At 37.0% G+C, this 25,177-nt stretch overlaps 1 protein-coding gene across 7 annotated transcripts in view; it reads left to right on the top strand.

The window, feature by feature from the left end:
- The window catches only part of LOC132393385 (HMG box transcription factor BBX), a 134,777-nt gene that overhangs the window by 28,365 nt on the left and 81,235 nt on the right, over positions 1-25,177 (top strand). For 3 of the 7 annotated variants that reach the window (XM_059968517.1, XM_059968520.1, XM_059968518.1), the window contains exon 2: positions 2,833-2,903. The exons of the other annotated variants lie outside the window; for them this stretch is intronic. The gene's annotated coding sequence lies outside the window, so the exon portion shown is untranslated. The remainder of the gene's footprint in view (positions 1-2,832; positions 2,904-25,177) is intronic. 7 annotated transcript variants of the gene reach the window in all.

The following is a 25,177-nucleotide window of genomic DNA, read 5'->3' as shown; positions in this document are numbered from 1 at the left end:
GGATTTTCTTTGAGCAGAAAATTATATTTAAAAAATCCTTCTCTTTGCTTCATAAGCAAATCCCTACACTTCACTTGAAACTAGTGGGCACAGCACTAGTTAACATTTTTCAAAATGTAAATTATGGGTAATTTCAGCAGGTGAAGTCTAATGGTGCAGCACGATGATGAATTTTGCATATGATAGTGAATACAGGCAAATTCTGAAATGTGTGGCATTTACCAGTAAGATCCTGGCTGTGGTATTTAGTCTAAGGATGACAACTTAAACCAACTAAAGGATACTTGCTATGCAGTGCTGTTAAGTCAAATAATAGATTCAGAGCCAAGATAGGAAAGATTAGAAGTGATGGCAGAGACATTTTATAAGGTAAAAATACCCAGTGTAATAGAGTGGAAATGGTTAAAATTTTTGGGGAAAAGAGCAAAAGTTTGCAGGCACTGTTTTAGTCGATAGAGTTAGCTGAGAAATGGTGTGTTGGAACAGAGGTGTAGAAGTGTAGTGAAAGCAGTGTTTTGTCTTCCTGGTGTGTAATTAGAAGCTTTAGGAATGTATTAAGAATAAACAACCACGAATGTGCAATTTAGTCCTCCTGGTGCAGTTCTGTCATTAATTTAGACCAAGTGTTCAACAGTCTATTTCCATGTGCCTGCAGTTTTCCTCCAAATCCCATAATATGCTTTGTTTTAGTCTATTTGTGACTCAATTTTGGACGAGTAGTCAGTGTGACAGAGATGGGCAAACAGTAGAGGAATCCATTCCTATAAGTGACTATTATTTAATATCAAATGGATGAGGAAAAAGGATGGTATTAATTAAATAGTCCTGAGGGTCTCTTGAGAGTTATTTTTTGAAAGTAACATTCCAAAATATTACCAACAGTCTTCCTACTTGTTCATATGCTACCAACTCATAGGGTAATAGTGTGTAGGATCTTGCTTTCTTTAATAATATCTTTTGAAGTAAGAATTTCAATGTTGGTGAATTATGTGTCCCATTAACTTTGTCCTCATTTCCACAAGAAATATACACCTAATTTAAGTTTTTTTTCTATATGCTTACTGCTTGACAGTTTTTTCAATAAAGATAATTTCAAAGAATTGACACCAACACCTAGGGTAGCTGTAAAGCAGTATTGGGGAGTGATGTAGTCTTTCATGTGAGTGTTTAATTGAAGGAACTGTTCTGCTCACTTTGTGTGATTGTAAATGATTGTGTTTTATTTCAGAGAAGAAAAAGGAGTATTTTCAATGTTTATCCCTGAAGGATCATCCTTCAACGGACTAATTCAGAATATCTAGTCTTGATCATATAGTTGTAACTGGGAACTCTGTATAAATTAACTGACTTGTTTCCCAAATTGTACCATTGACTACACTACAAAAGCAGCTGTTTGTATGTGAGACACTCATTTATAAATTCATTCATACATACATACAAACATTCCACATTCTGGTCTCCAGTCTGTTATACCCTTTGAGCCTGGTGAATATGTAGGGCAGGGTGATTTACCTAAGTCTAGGGAGTAATAATCGTGCATATTTTTTGTTCCCAATTGCTATCCTTTGACCATAATTGAGGATGCCTTGTGCAAATTGGAGATTTAGGCTGCATTGCAATTAACTTACTTTTGTTGAAGCTACTGCAATATATCCACAGATGTATTGAGCAATTGAGTCTGATGCAGATTATAGAGCAAAATGATGGAAAAGACCATTTTTTGATCATTGAGTGGCCTCGGATACAAGAATAAATTTAAGAGCTTTAGAACAAAGAGCAGGAGAGTTGTAAGGCTGTGGAACTTCCAGAATTAATTATTGAGGTAGAATAAGTCAAAGTAAATTTATTGTCAATTAAGTGTATTCATTTTCTTGTGGGCATTCACAGTAGATACAAAGAAACACAATAGAATCAATGAAAAAATGCACACAAAGATGGACAATCAATGTGCATAAAAAGTCAAGCTGCAATTACAAAAAAAAATTAACAGTATTGAGAGCATGAGTTGTAGAGTCCTTGAAAGTGAGTTTTTGGGTTGTAGAATAGCTCTGTGTTGAGTTGAGTGAAGTTATCTACCGTATGAATAAATATCAACATTAAGCAAGGATATCAGTAACCTATTTGTATAAACTATATGGTTTCTGCCCCTTTCTTACCATTATCATTTACTGATCTATGGCAGCTTAGTTTCACTTCCGACATTAAACCTCCATGATTAAGTTAGACAGATGGATGATGTCTATCTGTCTCCATCTAACTTGGAGTTTGAAGCACAAAGAAATCAGGTGGGTAAATGATCAAATGATTATTATGAGGATAAATGCAGATTTGAAGAGGCTATTTCAATGCAGTAATTTCATGTAATTGCAAATTTTAATTACGGTTTTCCCATTTCAATACCTGCACATTTGATATTCTATGTTTATACCAGATGAGCTTATTTGGTTTTGATCTAATTTTTATTGTTTTTGTAGGTTAATGAAAAGAACATTTTGCAATTTGATTGCAAAACCATTTGCTAGCAGATTTCTCATGATACGTACATATGTGTCATTGAAGTCTGTGGTTCAGGCACCTTTAAATTGAGTGAAGCTGTTGTGTTTGTTGTGGGTAGATGAGTTGATAGATTTGAATGGGATGGGATTGGGTTTTTAAAAACCATGAGAGAGAGAGAGAGAGTGTGTGTGTCCTAATTCTTTACAATAATACATTCACGAGTTGAAATAATGGTACTGTGTAAGCTGACAAATCTTCAATGTAGCATCAGACAAGTTTATTAATCTTGTATGCACTAGGAATGAGTCATTTCATAAAATATCTGTTTCTTGATAGGTCGTGATCAAGTGAGAAGGATTTTGAGAAGATTCATCTTCATCACATCAATTTCTATTTTAATTATTTGGGTAAGATAAATGCAAATTGTTTTTGATGTACAAGTCCACCTAGATTAGAGTGCAATCCTTAATTCCAGGCTAGTAGGTTTTGGCAGAAAACTCTTTGGCATTTATCATACAAAATTGTTCAGTTGACTATGATTCTAAATATTTCAGGAATTAAGATTATTGTTCTGAAGATATTTATTACAATGGAGTTTTGACTATGCTTGACCTCTGCTTCCAATTGTTAATGCTGTTGCTGTGAGAACTTGCTGATCATGTATTGAGTTTTTAGTTACTATGTTACAGTTCTGTCTTTTTAGATCTGTGATATTTATTTCTGTAGAAAGAAAAGCATTTTTTTTCAGAAATTGTCTAGAGAGGTTGTGCCATTCATCAATAGTGGTTCATGTAGACAAATTTTGAAGTAAGAAAATAGCAAAGAGCTCTACAAATTTCCAATAATAATACTGTGGGTATAATTGAAAATGTATACAAGTTGAATCTGTTTAACCTTAACTTTTAAACTGTTTTCACATTGTTGTTCTAATTTAAACAATAGTGTATTTTTATTAGCCTAAGTACAATTTTTAAGCTTGAAACAAGTTGTGAAATACATGTAATAGATTTCTGCATTGGACAAAAACAAAAACCCTCTGGCAAGAGAAAGTGTATCCTGGTATTCTCATTTCTTACTGTACAGAATTTCCAACTGTGTTTAGCTGCAAAATTTCTGCAATAGTTTCTAGAAATCTGATGCTTCATCCGGCAGGTTGTTTCTGTTTTAATGTCATACTTGTCTTCAATACCTATATTGTATCAGGATTCAATTCTTATACCCACACTCTTCCTAACCAACTTTATTTTGATTTTCCAAATGAACTTCGTTCCAGCTACTTTATTGTACATATCAACAGGAAGATAGAATGATGTTATTACTGAGAGTGAATGTAGTTACAAGGTTTTTGTGAAACTAATTGCATGAAAATGTATTACTCTTTATTTCTATAAAAATAACATTTGAAATGCATAGTGGATTAATATTCAAGCAAAAGGATGATCTTTAATAAAAGAGACGGCCAAAGCTGGCAAGACTATTTTTGAATGTGAAGGCAATTTTCATCACTTAGAGGGTTGTGCATCTCTAAAACTTTATTCTAGAGCATTGACAGCATTGTACAATTAGCCAATTTATTAAAGACTGAAAAGTAAGCGTGTGTGGATACAAAGGCACAGAAAAATTGGATTTGTAGTCAATGAATGACTGCTTCTTCTGCTTCTTAAGTCTGGTGTAGTTGAATAGTATAATAATCTGCCAAGTTATCTGGCATAATTGAAATGGGGGATAAAATGATCTGGAGAGTCAGAAGAGGGCAATGGTAACTGTTTCTCTTCTTCAAATAAGAAATGGTAAGCAAACCACAAAAGGCTTGTATTTCATTGATTGAAGTTTGTTGTATTTACCTTTACCTTTATTTTACATATGGAAAATTTCCAGTTCATTCTTGATTTCTAGGCTCCATGATATTACAAGACATGTTCTTGTACATTTGGCTAAAAGCCAAACTGCACAACAATGTAAAATATGGTGTTAAGCTCATTCTTGCATGCTGATGCAAGCTGAAGTGACTGCACTGTTAACCCATGTTCAATGAATGTGAAAAATACCTTCATGTTCCAAAGAGTGTACACTGCAAATAATCTGTCCTGTTCCAACCACATTGGCACCATGACTACGAAGGTTCACCAGAGGTACCCTCTCAGGAGGCTCAAGAAATTTGTCATGTCCCTTTTGAACCTCATCAATTTTTATTGATGCTCCATCCTAACCAGATGCATCATGGCTTGGTATGGTAATTCCTCTGCCCGTGACAGTTTTGCTTAAAACAACAATGACAGCGAGTTGTGGACACAGCTTAACATGACATGGAAAACAGCCTCCACTTCACAGACTGTGTCTGCATTTTTTTTGCTGCCTGTAAAGCAGCTAGCATAATCAAAGAACCCCCACAAACACTGGGCATTACAGTGCCTTGGGAAAAAGTATTCAGCCCTCACACATTTTACTGCCTCATTTTCTAAATTTAAAATATATTGAAGTAGGATTTTAGCTAATCTACAAAACATTGTGCATCATGTCAAAACAAAAGAAAAATTCCAAAACCCACCAACAAATTACTGAAAATTAAAGCCAAAATTGTGAGGCTGAAAAACCCCCTTTGTAATTACAATGCTAACTTCCCTCGGGTGCAAAGTATATAATACCTTACAAATTCACCTAATTTGAGGAACACCTGTATTCAATGAATTCATAAGAATAAATACCCCTTCTCTCTGTAAGATCCAACATTATGGTAGTTTTTCAACAGATCAAACCAAAATGAAGACAAGAGAATTCAAGAAATAGAGAAGAATATCTCAAAGGCTTGAAGCTCAGTGCAGTCCATCGTGAAAAAAGTGGGGGAAAAATATAAAATCTCAGCCCCACTGCCGAGACCAGGCTGCACCTCGAAACTTAGTCAACAGAGAAGAATGTCATTTGTAAGGAGACTGCCATGACACCAACAGCCAGTCGGAGTGAGCTGTAGAAATCAGTGACTGCAACTGGAGATGAAGTTCATATCTCCACCATCTTTAAGGTCTTGTAGAAAAAGGGCATTTATGGAAGATTGACAAGGAAGAAGTCCTTGCTTAAAAAATGCATATTCTTGCCCATAAAAACTTTGCAAAGCGTTGCTTAGAAAATACTATAAAAATGTAGGACAAGGTCTTGTGATTGGATGAGACTAAAGTGGAACCTTTTGGCTTCAACACCAAGTGTGGTATAAATCAACTACTGGACATCAGCCGGGTAACCGCCAACCCTACCTGTAGCGTGTGCTGGAGATAGCATCAAGCTATGGGGATGCATTTCAGCAGTGACCGATTGATCAAGATTGATGGGAAGATGAATACTGCTAAATACAGAGAGATCATGGTTAAAAACCTGCTAGCCTCTGCCAGCTAAAACTTGCCAGCATCTGCCAGAACTGGGGAGAAAGTTCATCTTTAGTAGGACCTCGACTCAAAGCACGCTGACACAGCAGCTACGGAGTGGCTTCAAATGAAGTAAATTGATGTCCTTGACTGGCCCATTCGGTGTCCTGATCTTAACTCATTTGAACCTCAAGATTGCTGTCCACTGCTGCTCCCCAACTAATCTGGCACAGTTTGAGCAAGTTTGCAATGGGCAAATCTTGCTCCATCATGTTGTGCAGAGCAAATCGAGTTTTATCCAAAAAGCTATGATAGCTGCGAGAGATGGTTGAGCTAAGTACTGAGCAAAGGGGGATGAATGCTTTAGAACTGCTGACATTGCAGTTTTGATTTTTTTAGTTTTTCATTCTTTATAATTTTCTCTGGTTTTGGGCTGTACTATGGGGTGGGGGGGAAGATGCACGTAATTCACAAGTAGAAATTCTCAGTTAAATTGACCAAAATACTCATTTATGTGAACAAAGAATTAGGGACTGAAACTTTGACAGGGCACTGTGTCTCTTCTTCCCCCACTATCATAAGGCAGCAGATACAAAAGCCTGAGAATGTATCCCATCAGGTTCAAGGAACAGCTTCTGTTATTAGACGATTGAATGGTTCCCTAGTATGCTAAGGTGCAACATTGATCTCAGTTTACCTCATTATGATCTTGCACCTTATTGTCTAGCTGCACTGTACCTTTTCTGTAACTGTAAAACTTTATTCTGTTATTGTTTAACCTTGTGCCACCTCACTGAACAGTTGCAATGGTGTGCAAGACAAGATTTTCACTACACTTCATTACATGTGGCAATAATACACCAATATACCAATTTTAAAAATTATAAATTATCTAAAACCTGTATTTTTCAGTGTGGCTGGTAACATTGATGCTTTGGAAATAATTTGGCTTTAGTGAGAGATTTAAATTTACTGGAAAGAAGTAACTGATAAAGCTTGAAAGAGCATTTTCAATTTAAGGCTTAAATTGTGTGTTGCAGCACCTTATTGTATGCAGTCTATTTGCACTGAATTGATAATATATTTAATGCAGATTAAAATAATAACATTCTAATAGAAGGATTAAGCTGAATACATGTATGAAGGAATTATTTGTACATAATGACTTTTTCTGTGGATAGACATATCCTTAGTGGGTACACTACAGTCTTTTTAACAGATTTGGTATAAGCAATAGTTGCCATTGACAACAGACATTTTAACATCTTCCTCTGAGGTAGGAAGTCATACAGGTAATTTGATGACTCTTATTCAACTCTTGTGAGTGGTAAGATTTGTGCTTCTTTCACTCAAGGTTCCTAGTAATGCCAATCACATTAGAAAATCCCTGCTCTGGAACCCTTCAAAACTGTGGCACAGTTCAGCTCCATTATAACAAGTATTTCTATATATTAAAAGTAAATTAAGTTCATTGCAAAACAGCATACAAAGTGACTAAGAAATGGAATCAAGGGTGAAGGATAAAAAGCAACTGAGAATATGATACATAATAAAATTGCTGAGAAATGTTAAATTTTCTATACAGAGAATAGTGTTAAATGATCTATACAGTAGTCACTGAACATGGCACCTTTCCAAAATTCAATTTCAGTTATAAAAATATTCATTCTGGAATCTTAAACAAAAAGTAAAATCTGAAGAAAAGAATTTCTATGTCTGTAAAGACCTAAACAGCTGTTATATTGATCTGATTAAACCAAACTCTCTCTCTGATGTTTTGTGTATGTACATTTTCAGAACTTCATGTTATCTTCCGGATTTTATTGTTGGATCTCAGTGACATACCGGTGAAGTGTAGAGTTTGGAAGAAGACAATAACTGATTTCAAACAGAATGATTTTCCAGTTTAGTTGGCTGAACTTGTGATTCTGTTTGAACTTTTCTCACCATGTATGGGAGCTGTTTTGCTATATGTATACTCGATTCTAATTAGAAGAGAGGTAAATTATAACTCATTATCTAGTTTCTTGTTTGGACTCAAGATAACCAGAGTAGTAAGTTGATATTATACCCTGTGCAATTATCCATATACACTGGGATACACATATCACTTAGTGATAAAACTTCGGTATGAAAGTTCTTGTCAACATAGTCCAGGTCAGTACTGTAGACAGTGAGTTCAGCAACTCTGTAAACAGGTGGACATAAATTGAGTCAGTCAATTGCAGCCCAGGCTCAAACAGAAATTAGCTAATATGATGTTGTCTTCATTCTCTCTTCCAGGTGAGATTAGTGAGGTCAGGGAACAACTTCCAGCATTAGAGCTGCACACTTTCTGTTGTATAGTCACTTTCATTCAACACAATTACATTTAGTTTGAGTTCAATTGTCATTCAACCATACATGAATACAGCCAAATGAAACAGCGTTATTCTGGGGCCAAAGCTCAAAACAATACCAACAGTCACACACAGCACTGGGGACAACTAGCACATACAAGATATCAGTAAAATACATATAATCCAAGACCCTGTCTGCAGTGGAACACAATACAGGTTATTTCTGAAGGCATAGTAAAGTTGCAAATTAATTGTAGTAACCACACTGTTAACTTTGGTCTTTTGATTTAAAAAAAAATTTAAGTAAAGGAGAATTGTATTTTGAAACTTGGTAATGAATTTTGACAATCAAAGACAACTCAGCAGAATTTACACTTTGCTTTAAGGATGCTCAAAAAGCCCTTCAGAACGTTCATGCAGATGATTTCTTAATTGCGTTTGTCTGCACCACAGTGGTTTATTGCTTGACAGTGGTGAAAGTGTTCTGAGAGTAAAAGTACAGGTAGAAATAGGGTGAAAGAGCTGTGTGTGTGATTACATAAAAGAAAATGTGATGCTGTTGAAAAAAATGTTAAGTTCATAAAATCTTCAAAATTATTTCTGAAGTTTCCAATAAAATGGACTGTAAGATTTCCAGAGTATCTAACTGGTGCATTGCACAAAAAATTAACAAATTCAGTTTTGTCAATAATACAGATGTCATTAATGGTGACAAGCTAAAATGAAGAGGCTGACACCTTTCATAAATTTATTTGTGCATTAACATAATAAGGGATCAAGGTGAATAAAAGTAATAAACTATTTGGTAAACTATTCTATAAAAGAACTCCTCAGAGGAAGTAACATGTATACCATGTTTATAGCAAGTATTTTGTAAGTTTTCTAACAATAATCATTACCAAGCAGTGTATGCAATGTGAGTAGGGTATGATTCAAACCCAGAAATGCATGGAAATCTTACTGTAAATTTCTTGTTTATATTTGATGACAAGCTTAAAAGTGGGTGAAGTACTCCAAAAGCTGAAATGGAAATTCTGTAAGTATTTAATTACTTTGCTCAAACAATATTGCAAGAAAAGCTCTCAACACGTTCAGCATATTGCACATAAAAATCTAATACTGATCATTCATTGATTAGAGATTTTTATTTGCCAGTTGAATTTAACCAGTTTTGACCATTAATCACCCTACTGTTCACAGTTATGAGCCAAAACTAAAATCGAAAACTTCAAATTGTATTTATAATGTAAACGTAGATTTTGAATTCAGCAAAAATAAGTTTAAAGTGCATATGCCGTATGTCATCATATACAACCCTGAGATTCTGTTTCTTGTGGGCATTCTTAGTAAATACAAGAAAAACAATAGAATCAATAAAAGTCCACATGTAACAAAACAAACAACCAAAGTGCAAAAGACAAAAAAACTGCAAAAAAAAAGCAATAAATAAATAAACAATAACTATCGAGAACATGTGCTGAAGAGTCCTTGAAAGTGAGTCCATAGGTTGTGGGAACAGTTTGGTGATTGGCTGAATGAAGTTATCCCCTCTGGTTCAAGAGCCTGCTGATTAAGTGGTAATAACTTTTTTTTCCTCCCCGAACCTGGTGATGTGGGTCCTGAGTCTTTCTGTACCTCCTTCCTAATCCTAACAGCAAAGAGAGTGGGCCCTGGATGGTGGGGTCCTTGATGATAGATGCTGCTTTCCTGTGCAACGCATCATGTAGATGTGCTCATTGGTGGGGTGAGCTTTACCCATGATGGATCGGGCTGTATCCAATACTTTTTGTAGGGTAGTGGTGTTTTCAAACCAGGCCACGATGCAACTCCAATCAATAAACTCTCTATTGCATATCTGCAGAAGTCGAGGAGTCTTTGCAAACTTCTAAGAAAGTAGAGGTGCTGCCATGCTTTCTTTGTTATGGCACTTATGTGCTAGACTGAGGATAGATGCTCTGAAACAATAACACCGAGAATTTTAAAGTTGTGACTCTCTCCACCTCTGACTCTCTAACGAGGACTGATTCATGGACCTTTTGTTTCCTCCTGAAGTCAATAATCGGCTACCTGGTCCTGCTGACATTCAGTAAGAGGTTGTTGTTGTGGCACCACTCAGCCAAATTTTCAATCTCCTTCCTGTATACTGATTCGTCACCACCAGTTGGGCCAATGACAGAGTCGTTGTCATCAAACTTAAATATGGCATTGGGGTTGTTCTTAGCATTATAGTCATAAGTATAAAGCAAGTAGAGCATAGGGCTGAGCACACAGCCTTGTGGTGCACTTGTGCTGATTGATGGTGATTGTGGATGGCATGCTGTTACCAATTTGAACTGACTGTGGTGTGCACGTCAGGAAATCTAGGATCGAATTGCACAAGGAGATATTGAGGCCTAGGTCATGAAGCATATTGATTGATTTTGAGGGGTGATAATATTGAATGCAGAGCTATAGCCAATGAAGAGCATCCTGATGTATGTATTTTCACAGTCCAGATGATCCAGAGTTGAGTGAAGCACCAATAAAATGGCATCTGTTGTTATCTGTTGTGCCAGGAGGCAAATTGGAGTGGATCCAAGTTGCTCCTCAGACAGGAGTTGATATGTTTCATCACCAACCTCTCAAAGCACTCCGTCACAATGGATATGCTGGAAATCTGAAATATCCTAGCTGAAGGTCAAAATGCTGATACTCTGTTATTTCCCACTTAATAGGAATGTGATAGCTTTATATTAATGTGCCAGGAACCTCTTTTCTGCCATACATCAACACCTATTGCTAAAAGAGAAAGAAAACCTATAATTGCTTTATTTGTATTTTTGTTCAATAATTAACCTTTCTGGTGCACCAAATATAAATGTGTAAGATTTAAAATTGCATTTAATTTCACAGGAAAAAAAATTGGTTGGGCTTGGCGTGGTGTGCATCAAGTATTTATTTTATAGTAGTTTCATAGTATTTACCTATAGCCTTGTATCCAGCAATTAGACTTCATTTAAGGTGGAAAATAAAAGCCACTGCTATATCAAATAATTATTCCTTTATAGTAACTAACAGTATAGACATGAATACACAGTTCTCCTGCTAATTTTCATGGTTGCCTCTGATCGAGAATTACAGAATGTTTTGTCTGTTAAAGTGTATCCTTAAGTGAGTACAAATTTAAAAATTCACAAGTTCTAATAATACAGATCCATCAATCTATGTTTTTAGAATCTTCTTCCAGTGATCTAGCTTGATGGGGACAGCTATAGTCTCTTATCAGCTGGCGAATTCATTAGTTGCAATGGTTAAGATCTTGATTTCAAGTATTTTTTTAAATGACTGAGTAAGTTAAAGATGTGCTCAATTACCACAGTTGAAAATTGTATTGAAGTATAAAATCATGTACTTTACTGACTATTCAGGCTTTATGTTGCCTTGTTTTCTGCAACATGCTGAGCAGGCAAGTTAGTAGCCACATATGTTTAAATAATTTCATGAAAATAAAAAGACATCCTTTCCTAAATAGAATGTCTAAGCAAAATGGATTTTGAACTGTTTTAAACTAGAAAGAAACAGAGTGAAGGATGGAGCTCCAGAAGTAAGTGATGAGATTTATAAAGATTCTGTAATCAACTTTGGGGATGAATAGAAATAATATATGGGTAACTGGCATTCAAAGGAAATGTTTGGTAGAAGCTGGAGTAATGTGATTATTAAACTGAAATTATAGTAAGAGTTGCATTTCAATGTAATGACAGGGCCAAGAGTTGCAAATCCAATGAATCAAATCTGTGTTTCTTAGTCCTATTGGATCCTACAATGAACATCGGTAAACCACTAATGGAATATCCACTTAGTTTGTGAAGATCTGCATCCTATGAGCACGGCAGAGGCCAGAAGTCAAGCTTAAAGTACATGTAGCCATCCTCCACCAGTAATGTGAGGGGAGGATTGATTTAACCTCTTTGCATTTGCATGATTACAGATATCAGACTAGCCGCTTCATATGGTGTATGAATAATGGTTGAGTACAGATGCTAACCATATTCTGGCTGGGGTGCTGATAGTACAAACTTAACTAGTATTGGAACACAGGCTAAGTTTTGCTAGAGCAACAGTAAATGTTACCCAATAAAGAGGAAATTTAGCTTTCACTGGGATTTCTGGACAGTAGATCTGCCAGTTATTGTCCAATTAATCTATTTCCTTTTATCAGAAAAATAAAAGGAAAGCCTTAACATCATAATTACTTGTACGGCTGTCAGGCAGGAAGCCCATCACTTACATTTTCATTCACGTACAAAGCGCAAGTAATGATGAAATAATATGTAGTGGGATCAGCAACTCCAAGTCACTTGCATAATAATACCTCAAGTGAGATGACAGTGATACCAGTCTGAAGTGCTTCATCTGTTTGCATACAAGTGCCCCAGTAATTGCACTGGATTTGTCCTTTAATACCACATTTTTCAAAATTAATAAAAGAGCAACCTAACATTGAGCTCCCACAGCCAGCTGATCACCTTGCATGTGCAACAACACATCTGCTCCTTCAGGGTGAGGATCTGACTAGCATCATTGATAAGGCAGTTAGGTGGCCCTGCCATGTTAATGATGGTTTGATGAGGGTAATGAGGTATATGAATGAAGTCAAAGAACCATATGCACATTCTTCTGCAGGTCACAGATATGGAAATATATTGCCATTAATTTTTTCTTCCTGGTTCAAAGTCTTAGAACTCACAAAGTGTCTTAACAACACAGAATCAGAATCAGGTTTATTATCACCGGCATGTGATGTGAAATTTGTTAACTTAGCAGCAGCCATTCAATGCAGTACATAATAAGAAAGAGGAAAAAAAATAAATAAGCAAATCAACTACAGTATACATATATTGAGTAGATTAAAAAAACAAATGCTATATATTTTTAAAAAATGTGAGGGTTCCAAGGGTTCGATGTCCATTTAGGAATTGGATGGCAAAAAGGAGGCAGCTGTTCCTGAACCACTGAGTGTGTGCCTTCAGGATTCTGTACCTCCTACTTGATGGTAACAGTGAGAAAAAGGCATGTCCTGGGTGCTGGAGATCCTTAGTAATGGATGCTGTCTTTCTGAGACACCACTCCTTGGAGATGTCTTGGGTACTTTGTAGGCTAGTACCTGGGATGGAGCTGACTAGATTTACAACCCTCTGCAGCTTCTTTCGGTCTGGTGCAGTAGCCCCCCCCCCCCCCCCCCACCCCCATACCAGACAGTGATACAGCCTGTCAGAATGCTTTCCATGGTACAACTATAGAAGTTTTTGAGCGTATTTGTTTGACATGCCAAATCTCTTCAAACTCCTAATGAATTTTATCCGCTGTCTTGCCTTCTTTATGACTACATTGATATGTTAGATCTTGTCACCCAAGAACTTGAAACTGCTCACTCTCTCCACCTCTGATCCCTCTGTGAGGATTGGTATGTGTTCCTTCGTCTTACCTTTCCTGAAGTCCACAATTGGCTCTTTCGTCTTACTGAGGTTGAATGCCAGGTTGTTGCTGCAGCACCATTCCACTAGTTGACTTATCTCACTCCTGTACGCCCTCTTGTCACCATCTGTGATTCTACCAACAATGGTTGTATCATGACTAAGTTTATAGATGGTATTTGAGTTATGCCTAGCCACACAGTCATGGGTATAGAGTGAGAAGAGCAGTGGGCTAAGCACACACCCCTGAGGTGCGCCAGTGTTGATTGCCAGCAAGGAGGACATGTTATCACCAATCCGCACAGATTGTGATCTTCCGGTTAGGAAGTCGAGGATCCATTTGCAGAGGGAGGTACAGAGGCCCAGGCTCTGCAACTTCTCAATCAGAGTTGTGGGAATGATGGTATTAAATGCTGAGCTGGTTGATGAACAGCATCCTGACATAGGTGTTTGTGTTGTGCAGGTTGTCTAAAGCTGTGTGAAGAGCCATTGAGATTGCATCTGCCGTTGACCTATTGTGGCGATTGGCAAATTGCAATGGGTCCAAGTTCTTGCTGAGGCAGGAGTTCAGTCCAGACATGACAAACCTCTCAAAGCATTTCATCACTGTAGATGTGAGTGCTACCGGGCGATAGTCACTAAGGCAGCTCACTTTATTCTTCTTAGGCACTGGTATAATTGTTGCCATTTTGAAGCAAGTGGGAACTTCTACCCATGGCAGTGAGAGGTTGAAAGTGTCCTTGAGTACTCCCGTTATTTACTTGGCACAGGTTTTCAGAGCCTTACCAGATACTCCATCTGGACCTAATGCCTTTCAAGGGTTCACTCTCTTTAAAGACAGTCTAACATCGGCCTTTGAGACAGAGGGTCATCAGTTGCAGCAGGGAACTTCACAGCTGTAGTTGTGTTCTCCCTCTCAGAGTGTGCATAGAAGGCATTGAGTTCATCTGATAGTAAAGCATCGCAATTTTAAAAAGCTGGCTTTTCCCTACTATCTTGAGTTCAATTAGGACTAAGCAATCCTCTTGCCAGCAAAACTTGCACCCCATGATGTTTTTAATTGAAAAGTCGCATTTAGCAATATACTTATTGTCCTCTGAAGATGACTACAATAAAAAATAGGTCATGGAACAGTTTATAATAATTCAATCATTTTAAAATAGTGTTTTATTATGTGTTCCTAACTGAAGGAAGCCAAATCCAACAAGTACTTTTCTACAGGCAGAACTCTGATACTGCAAGATTAGAATGAATTTAAATGATAATATTAAAGAATATCATTGAAAAGCTTCAAAGCTTTTTATTTCCATCTTGGTGTCAACGGCTGATTGTACTGCTTTGTAAATCCCTCTCCTAAAACTCCTAGCTCAGGATTTTCACCTCCAGAGCTAATTTCTCTGTCTTCTTGCTAAGTTGCGTCTTGCTCATTGCAAATATTTCATCTTCACAACAGAAAGGTGCAACAAGTTTAAATTACCCACTTACCCCCACCCAACACTGGTCCTGACTTTGCTGAACTCCAAATGATCCTTTTCCAAAGCATAATATTTCATATTTGCCTTTTCAAAATCCTCTAATGCCTCAAACCTTCATATCCATATTACATATAGATACTTAATTTACAAACATTTTGTTCTGGGCCATTTAAATGAATTTTTACCTTGGTATTGTTGTAATTAACACTTTGGACTCCACTTTAATTGCATTTTTAAAATAACAGATATTGAAATGTTTACTTTTGGAAAGAATTTGTTTACCACCTTAATCCCGCTGTGCAGCTTTTCATATTTTGTTTCTGTGAAGGAACATGTAATACATTCTACATTTAAAGGTGTTGCACACCAATCTGCTTTTTCAACAATTTAGTGAATGAACTGAATTCTACAGATGTTTATCAGGTCAATAGCAATTCATGATATAATGACTCTAGGCTAGAAATTGTTAAAATCTTTGAAAATACACTAAAAGTTTGAATGTAATTTTAAAATCTGTTCAAATGGGATATTCAGATTTTTATGCAATTTGTTACAATTAATAAGCTTAACTCCCAGAATAATTTAACCACCAACTCACAAACTGTCTGATTTTAGTTTTTTGAGCCCCTGTTCAGGCCAACTCTGAGACTGAGATGCAGAGCAATTGGATGTCTGTGGTGAAGATGGGCAAGTGGAAGCTACAAAAGAAAGGGAAATCAAATCCATTGATTGTCATAATTGAATTGTTATATTTGAACATGTGCAAAAATGGAACATGCAGTTGAACTTGTAGCACAGTTACAGATCAGCAGGTAGTGTATGATGTTGATGTCATCACTGAGTCATGGCTGAAAGAAGAGTATAGCTGGGAGCTTAAGGTACAAGGATACACATTACATCAAAAGGACAAGCAGGAAGGGAAAGCAGCATTGCTCTGTTAGTAAAAACTGAAATCAAATCATTAGAAAGGGGTGACATAGGGTTGGAAGGTGTTGAAACATTGTGTATAGAGTTAAGGAACTGAAAGGGTTAAAAAAAATTCCTAATTTGAGTTGTATACAGGCTCCCCAAACAGTAGTAAGGATGTGACCTACAAAGGAAGTTAGAAAATGCATGTCAAAAGGGCAATGTTACAATAGTCATGGGGGATTTCAATGTGCAGGTAGATTAGTAAAATGAGCTAGTGCTAGATTCCAGGACAGGGAATTTCTAGAGTGCTAATGAGATGGCTTTTTAGAGCAGCTCATGGTTGAGTCCACCAGGGGATCAGTTATTCTGGACTGAGTACTGTGCAATGAACCAGAATTGATTGGAGAGCTGAAGGTAAAAGAGTACCCTTGGGGCAGTGATCATAATATGACAAAACTCACTCTGAAATTTGAAAGGAGAAGCTAAAGTCAAATGTATCTATATTACAGTGGAATAAAGGGAATTACAGAGACATGAGAGAGGAGTTGACCAGAATTGATTAGAAAAGAACACTGGCAGGGATGATGGCAGAGCAGCAATAGCTGGAATTTCTGGAAGCAATTCAGAAAGCACACAGGATATATCCATCCCAAAGAGGAAGAAATATTCTAAAGGCAAGATGACACAACAGTGGCTAACAAGAGAAGTCAAAGCCAACATAAAGAGGTCATATAATGGTGAAAAATCAGTGGGATGTTAGAGGATTGGGAAGCTTTTAAAAACCAACAGAAGGTAACTTAAAAAGTTATTAAGAAGGTAAGGATGGATTACAAAAGTAAGCTAGCCAATAATGTTAAAGAGGATGCCAAAAGTTTCTTCAGATACATAATGTATAGAATAGAGGCGAGAGTGGATAGTAATTGGGGATAAAGAAATGACAGAGGAACTGAAGAACTATTTTGCATCAGTCTTCACTGGAAAACACTAGCAGTGTGGTGGAAGTTCCAGGTGTCAGGATTCATGAAATGTGTGTGAAGTTACCATTTCTAGAGAGAAGGTTCTTGGGGAAACTGAAAGGCCTGAAGGCAGACAAGTCACCTGGACCAGGTGGTGTACACCCCAGGGTTCTAAAAGGTGGCTGAAGAGATCATGGAGGCATTAGTAATGATCTTTCAAGAACCACTAGATTCTGGAATGGTTCCAGAAAACAGGAAAATTGCAAATGCCACTCGATTCTTCAAGAAGGGAGAGAGGCAGAAGAAGGGAAACAGTAGACCAATTAGTCTGGCCTCAGTGGTTGGGAACGTGTTGGAATCAAATATTAAGGATGAGGTATTGGGATACTTGGAGACATATGATAAAATAGGTTGTAGTCAACGTGGTTCCCTCAAGGGAAAATCCTTTGGAACTCTTTGAAGTAATAACAAGCAGGACAGACAGAGGAGAATCGGGTGATGTTTTGTATTTGGATTTCCAGAAGGCCTTTGACAAGGTGCCCCACACAAGGTTGCTTAACAAGTTATGAACCCATGGGATCACAGGAAAGATTCTAGCATAGATAAAACAGTGGCTGATTGGCAGGAGGCAGAGAGTGGGAATAAAGGGAGCCTTTTGTGGTTGGTTACCTGAACTAGTGATGCTCCACAGGGTCGGAGTTGGGACTAATTCTTTTTATGTTATATGTCAATTATCTGGATGATGAAATTGATGGCTTTGTTGCAAAGTTTGCAGATGATATGAAGATAGATTGAGGGACAGGTAGTTTTGAGGAAGTAGAGAGGCTACAGAAGGACTTGCAGATTAGGAGAATGGGCAAAGAAATGGCAGATGGAATATAGTGTCAGGAAGTGAATGGTCATGCATTTTGGTAGAAGAAATGAAAGGATTGACTATTTTCTAAATGGATAGAAAATAAGTAAAACTGAGGCACAAAGGAACATGGGAAATTTTTCATTTGGAGGTTGAGTCTGTGGTGAGGATGGCAAATGCAATGTTGGCATTCATTTCAATAGGACTATAATATAAAAGCAAGGATGTAATGTTGAGACTTCATAGAGTCAACATTGGAGAATTTTGAGCAGTTTTTGGGCCCCTTGTCTATGGATGGATGACCGAAATTGGAGAGGGTTCAAAGGAGGTTCATGAAAACGATTCTAGGATTGAATGGTTTGTCATATGAAGAGTGTTTGATAGCTCTGGGCCTGTATTCACTAAAATTCATAACAATGAGGGGTGACCTAATTGAAACCTAAGTCTTCATGTATATTCAAGGCAGATGTTGATAGGTTTCTGATTGGTCAGGGCATGAAGGGATACGGGGAGGAGGCAAGAGATTGGGGATGAGAGGGAAAATAGATCAGCCATGTTGAAATGGTGGAGCAGGCTCAATGGGCCCAATGGCCTCATTTGGCTCCTGTATCTTAGCGTCTGATGGATTGTGAGTAAGAAACAAATGGAAATCCCTTTGAAGACATCAGAGATTTCTGAGCCCATTTTTTAAAAAAATCATGATCTTTGTAAAAGTACTAGGCTAAGCCATGGATTAAAAGATTTTGATGGATTAGCTAATTTAGTGACAACTTGTATGCCAGTAACTGTAAAGACAATGTACTTTTGTTATTGTTTCTGATTCCATGTTTTCCCACCTTCTCAATATCTGACTGCTAATTGTAAACATATTCTTGAATTGCTTGAAAAGCATGTACTCTGTTAATTTTGATTAACTAAAACAAATAGTAAAATGGGTTTGTATGGTTAGTGAATGTAAGCTAATAGTTCCCTTTTTACCATGATGAAATGGTGGGGCAGATTCAATGGGCCAACTAGCCTAATCCTGCTCCTATCTCTATTGGTCTTTTGTTGGAAAAGTTATTATTGTTATTAATGAAAAATGAATGTTAAATTGGTATGGACAATCTGAAGGTGTTTCCATACTTAAGTAAAGCTAACCAATGTCTCAACATCTTGAACACCTTTGAAAAATTTGTATAAAATGAGTCCCTGTCTACTTTAAGAGTACAATAACAACATACTTTCTACCCATGGAATCACTGTATTTCAAATCATTTGAGTATCAATATTTATTTTATTAGTCATTAAAAAGACTTGAGATTGACTTCTAAAAATTCTTTGTTCTTAAATTCTGTTTCTAAAAAAATGTGTATATTGTGTTAAATCAGCGACACGGGTTAAAGCTGAATGCCAAGCAAGGGTTAAAACAAAATGCAATGGCAGCAATAAATAACTGAAGATGAAGATTTGTGATAAAATGAGACATGGAGTTTAACGTGTAGTTAGAACATGCTTGAAAATGCAGCATAACAAGTTATGTATAGAGCCATATGAATGAAATAAAACCATCGGAGGAGTTACCTAATTAAAAGTTACAAAAATACTATAATAGACTTGTCACACAATTTTGGACCTGTTTCATCTCTTGCTCTTCTTACCCCATGGGGTTTTTGACCATCTTGGCATGGTGGGGTATAACAAAAGTCTGGCTAAAATCTGGCTTAAAATCTTAGTAGACAAGATTAAACATATTGACCTCTCCCTGTTAGCACTTCAGAAAACTGAACCAAGTTAATCGGACAGAATCTTCTATTAACAAATCCACGCTGGCTGTCTTAATTAATCTGGTTTTTAAATGAAAGTATATCCAGCCCCTTCAGAATCTATTCCAATTATTCTGATTTCAATTAATTCCTTTCGGAATTCTAAACTAAGTGACCTGTGATTATTTGGTTTATCGCCTTTTTAAAAAATTGGATGATTGTGAAACTTGTACAATCTTCGACACTACTACTTTAGCAAGGGAGGATTGAATGCTGATGATTAGAACTTGACTAATTTCCTCTTTTGCTGCTGTTAGTGGCTTCTGATATATTTTATCTGGCCCAGCTTTATCTGCTATATTCAAGCATAATAAAGTAAATCTCCAATAGTCCACTGTCTGACCATTCCAAAATCCCATTACGTTCAGCATCTTGCCCACCCAAGTGATATTTATTGTGCTCCCCATACATTCTCTGGGGTCTTGGTTCCCATGCTTCCTTTTACTTATAGGGGCCTGGTTTTCATTCCATCCTGTTCTTGGGTTTATCGGGTTCCCCTTCCATTCACTGGTGCTCCATTTCCTGTGCTGCCTTTAAATTAACCAGGACCTTGTTTCCCCATGCCTCCTTTAAACTTGCCAACGTCACTCAGAATTTGAGTACAAATATTCGAGTGTTGTTTTGCAAGTGTACAAGACCACTGAGAATATTGTGTGAAGAGTATAACTAAGCTAGAGAGGGTGCAGAAAAGTTTCATGAGAATTTTGCTGGGTCTCTAGGTCCTGTTTTATAAAGAGAGGCTGGGGAAGCTGGGACTGTTTTTTCTGGAGTGAAGGAGACCGAAGAGTAACCTTGAGGTGGATTATCAAGAATAATTTTCCTTGGGGTGGGGGGATTTAAAACTATTAGGCATAGGTTTAAGTGGAAAGGGCAGTGATTTAAAGGGGACCTGCGGGGCAAATCTTTTACATGCAGTGCCTTTGGCATAGGAGTGAGCTGTCAGAAGAAGAGGTAGAAGCTGGTGTATTTGCAATGTTTAGAAGATGCTTGGACCAAATGGAGGCAGATGGGATTTGCTCAGGAAGGCACTTTGGTTGGTGTAGATGGGTTGTGCCAAAGGGCTTGTTTCCATGCTGTATAACATTTTAAAATGGTGAATTAGAATGTGTTCGATTATATAATAACAGATGAACTAGAAAATCTGCTAGTCCTCTACCACCAGAGCTCTGAGCAAGATTAAGAGAGTTTTATTATAAACTACTTACTACTTCCCCTCATTCTATGTTTATCTGTCCAATATTTCAAACTCTTAAGAGTTTATTACAGTGTCAGCATTGCCCCCCTCTTTTCTGAAGACAACTGTAATGGATTTTTGTTAAATACTTAAAGACACTCATTATTTTTCATTTAGGGGCGACTACCTTACCCCATCACTCAATTGGCTGCTTGAACTTAATTTTTTTTCCCTGAATCTTTGTGAATTCTGTGGTCTGGCCCTGCTTGCATCATTGTTGTACATTGGATGTAGTAGGATGGGCAGTGTTAGTGTCAGGGCACTGGGGGAGTGTGGAAGTTAGAGGAGGTTTAAGGAGAGGAAGATGATGAAGTGTGTTAGAGATGAGCAGCATGCTGTCATCATAAAATTGATATTTTTAATAGAGGCTAAGTAACGAGCTTTAGTTAACTATCTATCAATCACGTCACAAATATTCAGTGGTTTTCATTTTTCCCTGATATTTCAAAAATACTCATAAGAGAAAAAGCAAAATAATTTCTTAAAGTGAAAATTTAAAATAATTTTACCTCCATGATTCAAAAAGTTAGTGATGTCCTGTTATGTCTGATGTGATTCAAACCATTTTCAAATATTTATCAGCCCTAAAATATATTAAAGCAAGCAATGTACTGTAGATTGGTAAAATCATTTAAATAAAAGTATTAACCAATTTAAGTGTTTCATTTCCAAAGGAATGGAATTGAAAATGAGGGAAGTTATGCCACCGTAAATGTATAGCTCTGTTCCTCAACTATTTGACTATTGTGAGGGGATCTGCTTTCAGTATTGCAAAAATGAGATGGAGATATTTAAAGGGAAATGAGGAAGCTTAATGATCAGAGGCTATATTGCACTGAGACTGAACAGGTTTTCCGTCTTCTACGAAAAGCAACAGACTGGAAAAGAATTTGATAGGGTAGAGAGACGTTTCTTTCCCTTGGGGACTTTAAACTAGAAATCATGGATAAGTCACTAATAAATCCAGGGAATGGCTAAAATGTGGAGCATAACATTAGGAGAACTTGAGGTGAATAGTATAGATTAGTTTGAAGAAGGAAGAAGCTGGAGAGAGGGTGTTGGTGTGAAGGAAGAATGCTATAGATCACTGAAGTGAATTTTCTTAAGTGCTACAGATTTTATTTTTAAAAGGCCTGCACTGCAATACAAGGGAATAGAACATCTATTGATACGTTCCTCAAATGGGGAAAAGTAGAAATGCAATTTGGAATGATGCAAAACCTCAGAAAGCTGAGTTATTACTTTTAAAGAGTCTCTTAAATTCATTGTAGATTTCAGAAACTGTATATCACTTTATTCTTGGCAATCTGGTTGATAAGCTTTTAAGTACATTTCTTTATTTAAAATATTGGATTTTGAAATTGAACATATCAAGGGCAGGGAGGCAATTAATGCCTGCTGGAAAGGAAAGCTTGAAGATCTGACCAGCTGTAACTCCGTCCTTGATATGAGCCTCCTTGATTCCAGCCCATGACAGTCTATTCAGATCAACCTTGTTACCATACCTGATTAATAAGAATTCAAGAAAGGCATATTCCAGCTAAAGAACAAGAAGTGCTTGGGAGCAGATGGTATCCCTGCTTAAGTCCTTAGAGTTTGTGCTGAAGAACTTCAGTTATGTTTCTACAATCTCATTGTCCACATCTTAGAAGAGGAGGATATGTCAGAGGACCTCGCAATTGCACTAACTGTCACCTTCAAAAAAAGATTTGTTTCAATAGAGATAACTACAGAAAGATCTACTGAATGTCTGCCACAAGGAAAGTCATTGCAAGGTTTCTTCTGAACTATTTAATCCCTGTGGCAGAATAGCTTCTGCTCAAATTATTGGGCAGACTGACTATCCTGAAGTGGAGTGGGTGAGATCTTTACTGAATATATGGACTTTTCAACCCCTCTAAAGCCTCTAATTAATCAGGAGTGACTGGAACATCTGCTCAAAATCAGCTGTTCACAGAAATTCATCCCTTTCTTTGTTTACATTTGGATCTTAACCAATGGAATCAAAATCAGTGAAGACAATTGTCAAACAAGGTCACATAATTGCGCTGATATTTTATTTCTGTTTTTCTTGTTGTACCTCACTTCCAAGAAACTGCTGTGGAAGTGAAGCTAATCGTCAGAAGTAATGGAAAACTCTTCAATCTGCAGCAATTGTATTCCAGAACCAAGTCATCCCAACCTCAGTAGCTCAGTATGCAAATAATGTTTGTATTTTATCCTCAGAAACTGAGTTCCAAGATTCTGTCAACTTAATGGAAGCATCAGAAATAGTAGGTCTTGTCATAACATACAAAAAGTACTCTTCCAAGCAGTGCCTGCTGTATGATGCCATTCTTTTTATAAAGTAACAGTTCATGTTAAGATCCTGAGAAACATGGGCCATGTCTCATTTCGAAAGAGCCACTCCTCAGCGATGGCAGACATCAAACAAAAGTTTCACATTGCCTTCAATTACTGGCACTGCCATCGTTAATTGAAGAACAGTGTGTTTGAAAGTCAAAATCTCAAATCTGCTACGAAATATGTGGCAGCTTGGGCAACAGTTATGCTTCTAAGACCTGAACTCCTTACATTTGGCACCTTAAGGTTCTGCAAGGGAGTTACCAACACTTCTCAAGATGTTGCAAATTTGCTGAAAGTACAAATGCTATCCCAGGTCAACATCCCAGCATTGAGGTAGTGTTGAATACCTGATATTAAGCACATGAAACAGAGCTTTGTCAATGGAAGTGATTCAAATTGCCAGAAGATTCAGGATGTTCTAAAAGCTTGCTTTCTTTTTTAAAAAAAGAGTAACATACTCACTTATCATGGGATTCTCGGATTCTCTGCCCTAACACTGCTCAAAGTGGAGCACAACTATTTAGAAATGTATTGAGAACCATAAATCCATTCATCAGAGTATTACAGCATAAACAGTGCACTGCCTCACAGATTTGTAGCACCTCGAGTGTCACCTCTGAATCCACGGTGGGACGGGGGGGTGGTGGTGAATTGTCAATCCCAATCCTAAGGGACTCCCTAAGGAGGAGAAAATAGGTCTAAACTAATTCAGAAGGTGTGTGTATACACTTGAGTTAATGAGCATGCTACTGTACTGGGATTTTCTTGTAGATATAAGCATGTTATTTGTTTGTTTTGAGTCAATAAATGGGGGATGATGCACTTGCCAAACTGAATTCATGGCCCTGCGGTGTATATACAGGATAAAAATCATAGTACAAAAGGCATCAGTGCTCAGTTGTACATGCTTTCCTAGGTATTATCCTGTATTTATTCAACCAAAGCCAACTACTAAATGACCTCGTGTATGTTGTAATTTGATCATTATTACAGCATAATGGTGAATGCTGTTCGCTTTTTAGGGAAAGATACTGCAGTACCATTTTGGCTGCGCTCATCTAATAATAACATTTTATTTTATATAGTTGATCAGCTGGAAGGTCCACAAGAATATTATTAGCTCCTTCGCTATGTATTAGAAAAGTATTTTAATTCTCTATTGTAGTCGTAGGGTTTGATTTTGTTATATTTCTAAATTCATCTGCCTCGCTTGAAGTCTGTCTTTATAGTACCGAAGGATACATTTAGCAGGTGATTGCTATGAATTAATTTTTACTTTTCAAAGTGAAAAGTTACTCTGTTGATTTAAAAAAAAATTATAACTACATCTCATTGCCAATAGTTGCCATAACACGAAGCTTCCTTGGGGTCAGTGAAAGTTGTTGGATGAATACGTGGAGCGTATTATTACATTTTCAAAAAGAAATAACAGGCAGGGCTTTTAGGTAGTATGATTTTGATGAGCTAAATGATCAGCTCCTTTGCTGTAAATTTTAATAATTCTGTAAATAGAGGCTTTGTTGCCTTTTGAGGATAGTTATTTAGTTGTCTGTCTTTTTGCCATCTGTAATTCCTGCCAGGAAACTGCTAGCATGAATCCTGAGGGAAAGCTGTGTTAAGTTCTGCTGTGTTAATATTTCTTTCCATCTTCAATCTCCAGTCGGTCAAATATTAATGCCTACATTTAATGTTGAGGTTTTCACATGGATAAAGGCCCTCCTTAGTACACCAAGAGCTGTGAACTCTTCCCTGAACAGAAAGGAGAAAAGATGTTTGGCCAGAAAAATACTGTGTGGGGGGGTGGGGGGGTGTAAAAAGCAACTAGTTTTGAAGAAAGTCATATGGAAGAAAACATTGACTGAAACATTGCCTCATATCCAATGTGTCATCCAACAATGTAACAAAACAACTAAAAATTTTGATTGAGTAATTGCCCATTTAATGGGATTAAC

This window comes from Hypanus sabinus, chromosome 4 (genome assembly GCF_030144855.1).
Source record: "Hypanus sabinus isolate sHypSab1 chromosome 4, sHypSab1.hap1, whole genome shotgun sequence".
Classification (NCBI taxonomy): domain Eukaryota; kingdom Metazoa; phylum Chordata; class Chondrichthyes; order Myliobatiformes; family Dasyatidae; genus Hypanus; species Hypanus sabinus.
The sequence above is the reverse complement of the archived record's forward strand: the minus strand, read 5'-3'. Positions and strand labels throughout refer to the sequence as shown.